At 36.9% G+C, this 13,381-nt stretch overlaps 1 long non-coding RNA gene across 1 annotated transcript; it reads left to right on the top strand.

The window, feature by feature from the left end:
* The first annotated feature begins 9,469 nt into the window (after positions 1-9,469).
* LOC116725175 (uncharacterized) lies at positions 9,470-12,536 on the top strand. Its single transcript, XR_004340341.1, has 2 exons — positions 9,470-10,256; positions 12,132-12,536. It is a non-coding gene; the product is annotated as an uncharacterized LOC116725175 (long non-coding RNA).
* The last annotated feature ends 845 nt before the right edge of the window (positions 12,537-13,381 follow it).

Raw genomic sequence — 13,381 nt, 5'->3', positions numbered from 1 at the left:
TGTGTCCAAACAGAGCAGCACACAAGGAGAGACCCGACCATGGCCTCTCAGCGGCGGTTTGTTTGGTTGCTGGCGTCCCTGAAACATCTGAGGAGATAAAATGGCAGCTGGAGCTGCCAGCTGATCGATTATGGACATCGAGGCCTACTTGACCTACGAGGAGGCTGCAGTGACGGCAAGTAGGCCGCTGGAGTGCCATGTTTGAAATTGCGGCGTTGGTTATTCGGTAAGTTATATTTCGGAAACATTACTTTTAGTTTTTGTCTTTTCCATCGACGACAGGCTCTCCAGACGAGTTTAACAGGGGGGCTAACCTACGGCAAGCCGTTTTAAAATAAATTCGGTTTTGCCGCCCTTACATTATCTCAGATATCTCAAATTGTTTTATGACTAGACATTTTAGCGATTTAAGATATCTCTAATTATATTTTGACTTAATAAAATACCTATTTGATATATCTCTAATTACATTCTGACTAGTCGAAATGACGTCAGATTTATCATAGAGTTGTATGGAGACTTCAATTCAAGATATCTACAATGAATTACTGACTATCTGAAATGCACACTTCAGATATCTACAATCAAATTATGACTAATCATAAAGTAAATTCGAGATATCTCGAATTTAGTTTTGATTAGTCATAATTCTAATTAAAGATATCTCGAATGACAACAACATTCGAGATATCTTACATTTATTTTGGATAGGAAATCTGTAGTTTTGACTAGTGAAAACTAAATTATAGATATCTTAAAAGCAAATAATTACTAGACAAAACTAAATTAAGATATCTTGAATTGTAATTTGAATAGTCAAAATTCTTTTTAAGATATCTCTGAATGATTTGGAGATATCTTGAATTACACAGCTTTTCTATTTAAGATATCTTAAATTAACATTCTGACTAGTCAGAATGACATTAACTGATATCTTGAATATATTATGTGTAGTCAAAACGACCCTGACTTACGTGGCAATTTGAAAGTTCAATAAAGCAATGACAAATAGAAGAAAAAAAAAAATAGAAAAAACATTTCATATGTTGAAAATGCTTTGACAATAGCAATTTTAGCTTTTCAAAGCAGTTTTTAAGTGCATTCGGTTTGTCGGAAACGAATAAACAGGAAATTCTTTGCAGATTTGAGAAGCAGTCTTATAGTTGATGAAGTTTTGAGTTCTCTGCATATCCAACATGGCCGAGCTCTTTCTATGTTGTGGCATTTATCGACAATTTTGTGCAGGAAACATTAAAATTCTGCAGGCAACTGTTTGGAGCACAAAGGGGCTTCCGCAATTCTTAATTCAGATATCTAAAATTGTAATTTTGACTGTCATAATTAAGTTAAAGATATCTTAAATTGTAATTAATGACGGAACCAGTGTCGTAATTTGAGATATCTTGAAAGGAATTTTGACTCGTCAAAATGTAATTGAAGATATCTCGAATTATTATTCTTACTAGTCAGAATGTAAATGCAGATATCTTAAGTTACCGCTCCAGATAGTCAAAATGTAGTTTTGTCTAGTCAAAATGCATTTTTAGATATCTAGAACGTAATTACGGATAGTCAGAAGAAACCGAATTTATGTTAAAACGGCTTGCCATATAGCATCGGCTTATTCTGTGGGTGTAAAATTAATCTACGTAGCAATAATATCACTCAAGAAAAGAAAAGGGTACAGTGCAATAAAACTACTCCAAGTACCTTCCCCCCCCCCAAAAAAGCTACTCGAATGTAACAAGTACTTCCCAGTTTTGAACATAAACAACACCAGTAGCCTACAGGCTGCTTGTTAACAAGCTTAAGGTGCTGTGTTGGTATTAGCTTGTCATCTCTTAGCTAACATTACCTGCATCCAACAGCATTACTCAACTTAGTCGGTTAGTTTGAGGGGAAAACCGTGCAAAGGTCTTTGCATTTTGCTGGTTTGCTGCCATGATTCTAACACACGTGTGCAGCTCTGCACAGCAGCAGCAGGTCGCCTTTGCACAGGTGTAGAGCCAGGGCGAGCATCTTGACGATCATGTTACGTTTAAAGGCGGCTTGGAAAAGCAGGTTACGACGTGTTAACAATGGATTAAACAGTTTTAATTGCTGAATAAAGTGACAGAAGCTACAGTTATGGGAAGTGCGGAAGCCCTTATTGTATCAAATCAATATAGGAATAACAGAGAGTTAGCCACTTTAAAGTGAAAACAACAAATGGCTTCCAGTTCGGGGGAGGGGGAGGCGCACACAGCTGATTCTGCCGCTGGGCCTGGTTAGTGAAGTAATTTTTGTGTCCAAACAGAGCAGCACACAAGGAGAGACCCGACCATGGCCTCTCAGCGGCGGTTTTTGGTTGCTGGCGTCCCTGAAACATCTGAGGAGATAAAATGGCAGCTGGAGCTGCCAGCTGATCGATTATGGACATCGAGGCCTACTTGACCTACGAGGAGGCTGCAGTGACGGCAAGTAGGCCGCTGGAGTGCCATGTTTGAAATTGCTGCGTTGATTTTATCCAGGCCTGAGAAGACACTGCTGTAGTAATCAATGGACTAAAGACATGAGTGGATGAGTTTCTGTAGATCCTCCCGAGACATTAAGTCCTTTAATCCTGGAGATGTTCTTCAGGTGATGGAAGGCTGATTTTATAAAGCAATCGTTTCACTTTGTAAGTTGAAATGATTGCAGTAGGAGAGTGTAGCATGTGAGGAGTGTAGTGGCTGCTTATTCGTTTTAGTGTAAAGCCACTATATTGTTCAACAAGCTTCAGTTTTCTTTTGTTGATGTTTATTAGCTTGGCTCTCAGCTGATGCGTTTCTGTCCCACGATATGCTCTTGTGCATCTCTTAGTCAATTAAAGAAGTGCTTACAAAATCCACACAAAGTGACGAACGACGAACTTTACTTTTCTTTGAGCAGATATTACAAAGGATTCTTTAATCTTGCACAGCATTCCACATTTAACGGTCAAAAAAACTGAGTAGAGCTCCGTTAAACACACCGCATTCAATTTCCTTTCTGAACTAACGTGACACAGCACTTTTATATATTTTCAATTATGTCCATTAGGTGCCGCTTTTCTAGAAAAACATACTAAAATAGAATCTTATTGTTAAGAAATATCTAAATATGCAAAAGGCATACACAATAAAAACAATGTTACAAGCTAACATTTTTGGCTCTTACAAGGAAGATCAATATGGAGTTATACAAAAACAACATGGAACTAAATCAAGACCTTAACTCTCAGGAAAAAACACATAAAACAGACAGATTACAGCAGGCTTTGCAACTACAATGAGGTTTTGCCTGTCAAATGATTGATTCATAAAATCCACAGTCTGTCACTCTGCTTGCATATATTATCCATTCCAGTTTTCATCTTTTTGGGTGTAGTGTATGACTTCAGTGCACATGCAGTAGTCGTGTTATGCTTCAGAGTTTAAGTTCCACATTTACCTCCAAGACTAATGTGCCAACTTATCCATACCACCATCTTTTTCCAGTTTATGCACCAGAATAAGGACTTTGATACCACAGTTTGCTTCTTATTGAAGGCAATAAAAGACTTGCTAGAACCACTGAATTTGCAGGCCATCTGTGTTAGAGCAAACATTTCACATTATAAGCTGTTCAATTTTTTTCCATAAAGCAATAAATGTGCCAATAACAGAAGATTCTATTCCGCTTTCTAACATTATCCATATGTAGTTTGAGGCTTTGTGTCAAACATTATGATTATGTTGATTTAATAACACATTATGCTGTTTAACAACAGGTCCCCGCTGTTTAGAGTGCTTTTAGAAATTGAAGGACATTTTTAGTTGATGGATTTTTATTCTCATTAAAAATGAGCCAAAAATCACTTGCAAAAAAAAAAAAAAACCCATTTCTTCAAATATGTCCATTATGAATATCCAGAAATATTTTAGCTTATCATGATCTCTTTTTTATTCAGAATGATCACATACAATCTTTTACTTTACTAAGAGCTTGTGGAGATAAAAGTACTTCTTTGAAATCCACAGAAGTCTGAGAGGCTGCAGACGCTCCAAGCAGCCACCGGTCCTGGAAGCTTGCTGCTGCAGCGCCTGGACTCAAACCTGAGGCCCCAGACTTGGCTTGAACACAATTTGTTGTGTTTCAGAGCAGTAGGTGGTCTCCATTAGGGGTCCTTGTCAGGATTTGGAGGAGCACGTCAATCAATAACAGACATCTTCTCTAAACTCAGGTTCTTCAAAAGCAGCTCCTATAAACCAGAACGGTAACAGACAGCTGCTGAACGGCCTCCTGTTTGTTAGGAACGAGACTTTGAGCATCAGCTGTGTCTCTGTTGTTGGTGTGTGGAGTTTCATTTTGGGTCTGCTTTCAGTTCCAAAGCTGCCAATTATTTTGTACTGGTACATTTTGGCATGAAAAAGATGAGAGCCAACCAGAGGTGTTTAGACAAAAATGATAAGATTGAAAAATGTTCCACTTGATTATAAAATCTCAACGAAGCTGCTTCTAGAACAGCAATGGTCTACATTGGCAACATGGAAGAAGTCAATATGTTGTATTTCTATATGAAACATATGTTTCAATATGTGTTTCAATGTGTGGTTGAATTGTATTTCACACAATACAATAAATGTGGTTGTAATATAGTGCAGTCACATATTTGATGTGATAGACCAGCACTAAACACCTCACAGTTATGAGTTGGAGGGGAAAATGACCTGGTTTTCAAATTCAATACAAATTCAAAAATACTTCATTGATCCCAAATGGAAATGAAATGCTGCAATGTCTCTTTTAATGAAAGCATTGTTGTAGATGGTGATGGCTGTGGGCAGGACAGACCTGTAAAATTTCTGTATGAAAAAAATCTCTGAAAGATGCAGCATGCGTTTAGCCCTCCTGAGTGAATAATTTGGAGAAGAAACATTTGTGGCTGCAATTACAGCTGCAGGTTTTTTACTGCATGTCGGTACCAGCTTTGCAAATGTAAATTTATAGTGATTAAGCTGCAATCACTATGAATTTATTATAGTCTAGTGCCCTTCTGTAGCATTTAAAGGTAAATGTAATTCACTTCTAACTCAAAGGAAGTCTGTGTTATTACACAGTTCTTTAATAAATAAAGTCCACAAGGAGCTCTGTGTCGTCATGGTACCCCCCACCCCCAGTGCTTCTGCTGTATGAAAACCTAACATTTGTTAATCATCATCATCTCCAGCCAGATGTGATCACTTTAATCTGTATTTCAGAGCCATTATCAAGTCTCATTCTAGCCGGTAAATGTGTGATTTGGATCTAGCTAATGGTGGTGTGTTCGTCACTCTTGAATGGGAATGTGGGACCTGAGCACACAGGCACTTTGGTCGGTGCTCAGATGATGTCATGTTGTACTCTCGGGCAGCTCATTTCTCTGAAATTTGTCAGCTTGTCTGTTCATTGCTGGTTGCTTCGTCCACAAGCACTCCACAAGTACCGCCTTTGCTCAATGTGTGACAGAAATCCACAGACCAATCAATGAATGCATTCTGCTGCCAATCCAATTGCTTGCATGCAATACCTGGTCAGGTCCGGCTGAAGAGGTTCCAGAACTGCAGAACCGGCATATGGAGACGAATGCTGACTGGGGAAGACCCAGTTAAAGCCTCGTCATTAGAGAAGGGGCTGACTGGTTTGTTGCATGTTTTTGCAGCATGTGGGACTGCAGAGTGAGGAGAAACACTTTGAAGCAGTCTCCTCTGCCATTTTTAATAGTCTGTGAGATAAATATCAGTATAAGCCCTGTGTCCTCTGTGCCGAGGTCTTATGCCGTGTCGTCGTGTTTCCAGCTGGGAGAGCACAGACCCAGCAGACAACCCCCCCTGCTGAGAAGCATTCTGAAACAACACACTCCAGAAAAAGTTGGCGCCTCCTTCAGAAATTCGTTTAGAAAAACTATTCTCTGAGCATGGGGACTGGGATTGATTTCACCTTTGTCATCCCAATAACATATTATCAACATATTCTCAGTGCCTCTGTCCTTCAGGGACAGTCTCTGTGGTATATTTAGCAGTTTCCAGAGGTAGACGTAGGATTTTCACAGTGCTCTGTCTTTGAGTCTGAATTGTGTGCTGAAGGTCAGTGCTCTTCACACCCTATAGAACACGACCTGCGCCTTAACAGATGAAGAATCACTCCATTTACTCTCTAAGACTGTCCGTTCAGCCACTTTAGGACAAATCAATGTTCTTCAGTCCCATCGATGAGAACACTCTGCAGTTTGTGCCATTCTGACCTACAAATGCCTACTCTGCTACCCCCAAAGACTTATCTATGTATCTGTACTGTATGGAGAGAGGACTTTTACAGCCAATAACTTACATGGTGCAGACAGGAAAGAGAGCAGAGGTCAAATGAGTGAAAAACAGTTCTTCACAAGTTGCTGTTTTCAGTCGACAAATGTGTCAGGCCAATTTACACAAACCCATGACGGAAAATGGCCATTGGAATGATTTAGAAAAAGGCACGTGCTGAGGAGAGACAGTTTTCTGTTGATTCATTTGTATGTCGCTGCTAGGTGAGACCCACCTCTGACTGTTTATTTTAAATGAGATATGCGGCCCTGAAAATGTTTCCCTAAAAAATCCTAGAAATAGGTTTCTGTCTTGGAACGAATGGAACAAGCTTCAAAAGCATTCCAACTCAGAGCCTTTGTATCAATAGGAACTTTTAAAGATATCTTAAAATATCGTATTTCTTATGAGCAAAGAATGACAAATTAAAATGAGCTTGATCATTTTTCATTCTGGTGGTCAATATTCTTTGAAGGGATATGTTGTTTTCAGAGGCATCATAAACCATTTTCTTTATGGTTTCAGGTGTGCGTGTTTTTTATTTCTGGTTTATTTCCTGGTTTTGGTTGTTTTTTTAATTTAAATATTTAAAATATCTTGTTCCGCACAGAATTAAAGTGTATTTGTCTGAGTGAGGGAACTTGAATCAGTATGCAAGTTTGCATAATGATGCAAGTTTTCAAATATGTTATTTGAAAACTGTCTCAAATCAACAAGATTATCATTTATTGCAATAATTTTCTGTGACAATTTATCGTCCTCCAAAATGTACTCTGTCCTGAAACCTGCACATGTTTCAGCCTGAATATTTGACTCCAATTTTATCCAACTGATCTCATGCCAGACATCATAGATTCCACCATGACTTCTACCATGGATCGAGGCCCATCCAGAACAGAGTCCGAAACATTCCAGCTTGCTGTGTGGAAACACTCCAACCTGCCAGTTGGTTTTGGGATGGTGGGAAGCCCATCCTATAACTAAAAGCTCTTCATGGAGGCAGCTGCTGGACTTAGTTGGCAACTTGTGTCTCTCTTTAGAGCAGCTGAAAGCTCTTGGTGGTTTGATGAAAAGCTGATTTGAGCGTCGTCTTGCTAGCAGCAGCATCCTTTCTTGTGAAACTCTTTCAACCAGAAGCACGTTTCCTTGGAGTGAACATGGTTGACAAAAGAACAATTTTTAGCACCTTCATCTGCTCTGCTAATTAACCATTGTTAGCACTTTCCTTTGAGCTAGCAGCTGAAAACATTTAAATGAAGCCTTCAGGTCATTTTGTGAGATAGCTAGTGTTTCACATGGTTAGGAGTTGGAGCTTGGATCTGGAAATAAAATCACAGCCAAGTTGAAATCAGTCTAGTTGCAATTTGCCATTTATTTTAGTGTCACTTGGTATTGGTGATGAAAGCCCAGAAGAACAGAGTTTTATTCATTTTAGAACACAAAAGGAACATGGTCACAAATAGATATTTTACTGCACTGTTGTTGGCTCTGGTTTAATCAAATGCAAATCGTCAGAAATTCTACTAAATCATTTATGCAAGCAACTTTTACTACATTCTTTATCCTTGGCAGCCATGCTGGAAACTAAACTCAGAACTGCTTGGCAATCTTGATCTTTCTCAGGCATAATTCCAACTTCCGTGGGATGATTTTGTTGTTTTTCCAACTGGAAATTCAAAATAGCCAACTGACGAAAACAATGAGTTTATGATTCAGTTCATTTTCAATAATTTTCATTAACTTTGCATTGATTCCCTTTAATCTTATTATTCTTCATAACAATGTAGAGTCAATGAAAAACATCACCAATAAAAACAAGGAAACAGCAAAAACTCTTCTCAAACTTGTTTGTTTGTATGTAACCACAAAAGAATCTCTTCATCGCAGTATCCAAAGCTTTGTTTTGGTTTTTCTTTTGTAATCTGATCAATTGTTGTTTTTTTTCTTGGTCTCTACAGAAATTTACTTTACAGCCTTCCAGGAAAAACTCCCCAGTTCTCCATCCTCAAGTTCTCCCCGGATGTGGTTCTGCACTGCAGCGTGACGAGCAAGGTGGCCAAGCACTTCTCTCCAAACAAGGACGCCTTCTGCACCAGCGCCAAGAACCAGTCTCTGTCTCTGATTCTGAGGGCGCTGCACTCGGCCGAGAGGCTAGTTGGCTTTGGGCTGGACCTGTTCCAGAATTACCCGGGCACCACCAAATGATTCTGATGCAGATATAAAGAGTGCCTCCTCTACCAATCTCAAAAATCACTCTGCGGTTCAAGAAAGAATGAAATTTACAATTTCAGCTACTTTTTTTTAATCCAAATCGTGCAAAAACAGAATTTAAAATATGTATGAATGTATCAACTCTAACTTGTTGCACACCTGCTATTTGATATGCAAATGATATGGAAAAGTGGGTCTGCTTAAATTGCACTAATCTGTCTTCCAATAAGTTTGAACCAAAAGGTGAATGGCTATTTTCTAAATTTTATGTTACTTTATCTGATTTTCCTCTTAACACTTGCTCCCACTTGATGTGGAAGTTTCTTTCCTTTTCACTAAACAAATTCTGGCACTAAATGTAAAAAGAAAATGAAAGTAGCACTTCAGAATCAATGTTAGGTTGAAAAGAAAACCAGATATCAGTGTTTAAAAGCAAAGAAAATGGAAGAGTATTTGAGTTTCTCTTTAAAGTGTAGCCTTGGTGAATGAACAGAATATATTTAACACTTTAATTCCTTTGAGCACTTGAAGTGTGTTAGACTGTTCACCAATAAAACACCAGGAAGTCACTTGGTTTCTGAAGTTGCTTTAGGAAATTCCAACTCTCTCCAAACAGATGATAGTCTGCATTTGAAGTGAAATACAATTCAGGTTGGAAAATAAATCTTTTTTTTTTTTTTGTAAAAATCTACCAATCTGTTAATGCGAAGAACAAAAGCCATCCTAGTTTCAGTAAAGATCACTATGAGCTAATCCATATTTATTGTCAATATAGTCATTTTTAATCTCAACCACAGTACGTGACTTTTTTGTGTTAATTGATCATCAGAAATCCTGTAAAAAGGATTTTCCAGATTTTATTTTAAAAAGATTTAACAGGCCTTTAAGTTTTGTTGTAGTTAGGCATGATTTTTTGTTAGTTTTTGTTTTTGCAAACCATTTAGTAAAGTAACTTAATGCTATGAAAAGAATAATATATATTTTAACGTATTTTCAAGTACAGTTTCAAGGCATGATGATTGTTCTAGTCTCTTATATTTTATGATGGTTTTCTTAGCATTAATTAGTTGTATTTATGTGAATGTATTTCAGGAAGCCAGCTGGAAAATACACAAAAACGCTTTCTAGGTTTTCTAGGAAGAATTTCTTTGATTGATGTATTTCCTGGTTTTTTGTGTTTCTATAGCCATTATGATGTGTTAATAATTTTTGATTTTTAAGTCTTTGCATATATTGTCTTTTTTTAATAGATGTGCATAAATTTTTAAGAACGTTTGATAAAGAACATTTTGTAAGTTAGACCGATTATTGGTATGTAACTACCAAACTTTTAAATGCAGAAATTTACAGTAATGAAACAAAAAAATTCTTGTCAGGGATATAAAAAAAAAGCTTGTGTGCCTTTAATAAGGAGCTTTCTTGAGTTTGTTATATATTTTACCAAAAAAATTCCTGTTATCTTTGGCAACATGAGGTTTCCACATTAACCTGTGATTTGCATTTAGTTTCCTCCCAGCCCTGATTTTTCTTCTTGCTTGTAAAATTGCATGGAAATACACATTCATGTGTTTTTTAGTACCTAGAAAGTGCCATTTTTAATTCTGATTTGTCTTGTTATTCTGGCAAGAGAGACAAATAAACACTGGAGTGGTGAGAGGAGGGGCTGCAAATTCCAGCCTACACCAACAGATGTCGCCATACTCTATAAACTCCACCTTTAACAAGGTGAGTGAAAACTGGGTTGCTGTAACTTTGAATCAAATAAATTCTTATATATGTTTTATTTGCTGGAAATAAAACTGTTATGTTTTGTTTTTGTTTATTTGTACAAACATAACAAATTGTTGTTATAAAAAGAAGGACTTGTCTTTAGGCACTCTTGGTTTGTTGATCTGAAAACCCAGGCATCACCTTTTTACTCTCCTGGCTGTTGGAGTTATAGTTTTTGTTTGCTTGTGTGCCATTTGTTTTGATGGCAGCATTTTATGTCTTTTTCAGCTTTGTGAACTGGATTGTGTCTGTCTCATGTTTCTCTTGCTGTGTTCCAGTGAGTGTGTATGATTTTGAAATGTAGGTTGTCTGACCAGTCGATCCTAAATGTCGTGATGAGTGGAATTGTCAGTAGTCTGAAAATCATTACACCGGAAAAATACTGTATCAATATGTCTCTTTGTTGGCAAAAACACTTTAAATAATGTTATGCATGCTTTAATTTATATTAGGACAAAAAACGTCATGAGTATATTGTCAGGTTATGATACTTGGTAGTGCATATTTTTTCTCTCTCTTTTTAGAATAATAGCACAAATTTATTGTTCTTTCTACATGGTGGAAAATCAATGTAAAATCTGATATTTGCTGTTTTCTATGACTTAAATTTTTTCAAGGTAACTCTGTGACACAGGTTGGATTTATTCTGAGTGACAACATTTTGGAAGTCCAGCCTTGGGCAGCGCAAATACAAACAGGACATTAAATCTAATTTTGTTCATGCCATAGTTAGATCCTGAACACTGGCCTTTAAATTATACAAAGTAAATCATAATGGGATAATTTCAGAGACTTAAGCAGAGTTTCTTCTAACACTAATTTGGCATCAAACATTGTGTAAATTTATATTTAACTAATAAATGTAAAAAACCCAAAGTAGGGGTCGGGACCCGACTTGAGGTCACAAATCAACAAGATTGGGGATTAAAATGATCTTCTTAATTTAAATTATGAAAAATGTAAATTAAAAATTCTTAATTGTTAATTTAAGAATGTGTGATTAGTGGTGAATCAAACATGACACATGACCATGGTGAATTTGGGTTATAAAGGTTAAAGATATAAAAACAGTACTTTCAACAATTGGCTTTTGATTCTGCTTTTTTGGCTGTGACTGTACTCCTAGTTGACTTAGTAGAAATGCGAATGTAGTCAGTTCATAATCTGCTTCATAATCTCTGCACTGTATCCATCTTGGATGAAATCTAGAAAGCTGAAGGACAGGCTTTATGTGCTGCAGGATGATTCGTTTGTTTCAGTTTATTTAATCAGGTTCATTTGTTTGCTTTCTAATCGCATGGACAGAACACAGATCACTGTTCTGTAACAGTTTATGTTAAACTTATCAATGTAAAAAAGTTACATGCAAATTAAGAATGATCCTAATCAACTGATGTAAATGTGGTTACATGCAGTACTCAATGCATCATTGCACAACCACAGAGACATGCTACCTTTGTGAAGCCGTTTGAAAAATACTTGACTTGACCTGCTGTCTGTGTAAACTATATGTAAGCAATATTAAATATGCCTCATTGTAGGCAGTTATGAAAACTGCTGTATTTTGGAAATTGTACAGAATTTGAATGATGTATAGGAGTTAGTGCCAGATTCAGTAATGTTTCTTGTCTCTGTTTTTAAAAGCAACAAAAGATATTGTTTTTAGCAAACTAAAAAAATGTTTGCTCTCTTACAGATTTAATCTGGTTTTGCTTTTAGTAACACTGAAACATTTCAGATCCTCAAACAAGTTTATCAGACAAATTCAATGTCAGTGAAAACAAAATGCACATTTAAAATTGTGATTTTTTAAATTTTTTTCTTATTCAGGGAGGAAACTGTTCGAAGTAATCGCACTCCATGTAAAAACGAATTATCCAGAACAGCTTGAGCCAGTGATAGTAACTGTTACTGTGTTAGACAACTTTCACACCGCTGTGGCGGAATTGTATCTCACTAGATTTTGTTTAAATTGAGCAATACCGAAGGGTTTCTAATAAGCATGACCAGGAGGTCATAGGTCATGCCACAATGTCTCCGTTGGATTTAAGAGCAGACTTTGACTTATTTTGTTTTCTTAAAACCAAGGTGTACTTACTGATGTGTTTCAGATTATTGTCCATGTTAGTATTCCAAATTCTCTACAGCTAACAGTAGCTGCATTTTCATTGATCATGTAATTGCACAATTTCACATTTTGAAAATAAATTTGCTTAATAGAAAAATAGTTGTTTTTTTTTTTATGAAAAGTTTTGCTGCTAGAGTGAGGTGGGTTTTTCTTTGGCCATATTGAAACTGGTTAATTTACAAAACTGCAATGGAAACGATTTTTGTACCATATGAGTCACATGATCAACAACCGGATGTTGCCACTGCTGCAAACCACAAAGAAGACGACAACAGGAAGTGGTCGTCTTCATGTTTTTTAATGACTTATCGCATTAACAAACATAGTCACGTGTGATTTTAATTTTGTTTCTTATTTAATGGAAATACCACGATTGTAAATTTTTTTGTGCATTATTGGCAAAGTTTTGCAGACATTTGTAATGGAAATGCAGCTACTAATAGTGGTCTAATGGATGTACTCTGTCAGGATTTTCTGGCTGAAAGTAGAATTCCTGGTTCTATCAACTCCAAGTGGTCCAGTTCCCAAAGTAGAAAGCAACCCCAGACCATCACCGTGTTACCATGCCTGGTATGAAATGCTATGGTAAATTTACTCCACTTGTCAGAGGTCACACACCTTCTACTTTTATCTCTTAAATTTACAGAAAAGTAATAGCAAAAGTCAAAATGTTTTTTGGTAAATATTTGTTTTGGTTTGTAATATTTGTAGTGGTTTTAGCCTTGGAATGGACGTAGCTTTGGCCCAGTCTTTCTTGAATCATGAACACTGACCTTACCTGAGGCAAGTGAGGCCTGCAGAGCTCATGATGGTTTTATGATCTCCTGGATCAGTGTACTCTTTTTCTTTTGGAGCTGTTCTTGAATGATATTAGTCTGCACAGAGTAGAAAGGGCAAGGATGGAAGTTCCAGATAGAGAGAGTGAATAGCCACTGCAAAGGTGAGAAAATGA

The sequence above is a fragment of the Xiphophorus hellerii genome, chromosome 9 (assembly GCF_003331165.1).
Source record: "Xiphophorus hellerii strain 12219 chromosome 9, Xiphophorus_hellerii-4.1, whole genome shotgun sequence".
NCBI lineage: Eukaryota > Metazoa > Chordata > Actinopteri > Cyprinodontiformes > Poeciliidae > Xiphophorus > Xiphophorus hellerii.
Note: the sequence above shows the minus strand (reverse complement) of the source record. Positions and strands in the feature narration are given on the sequence as shown.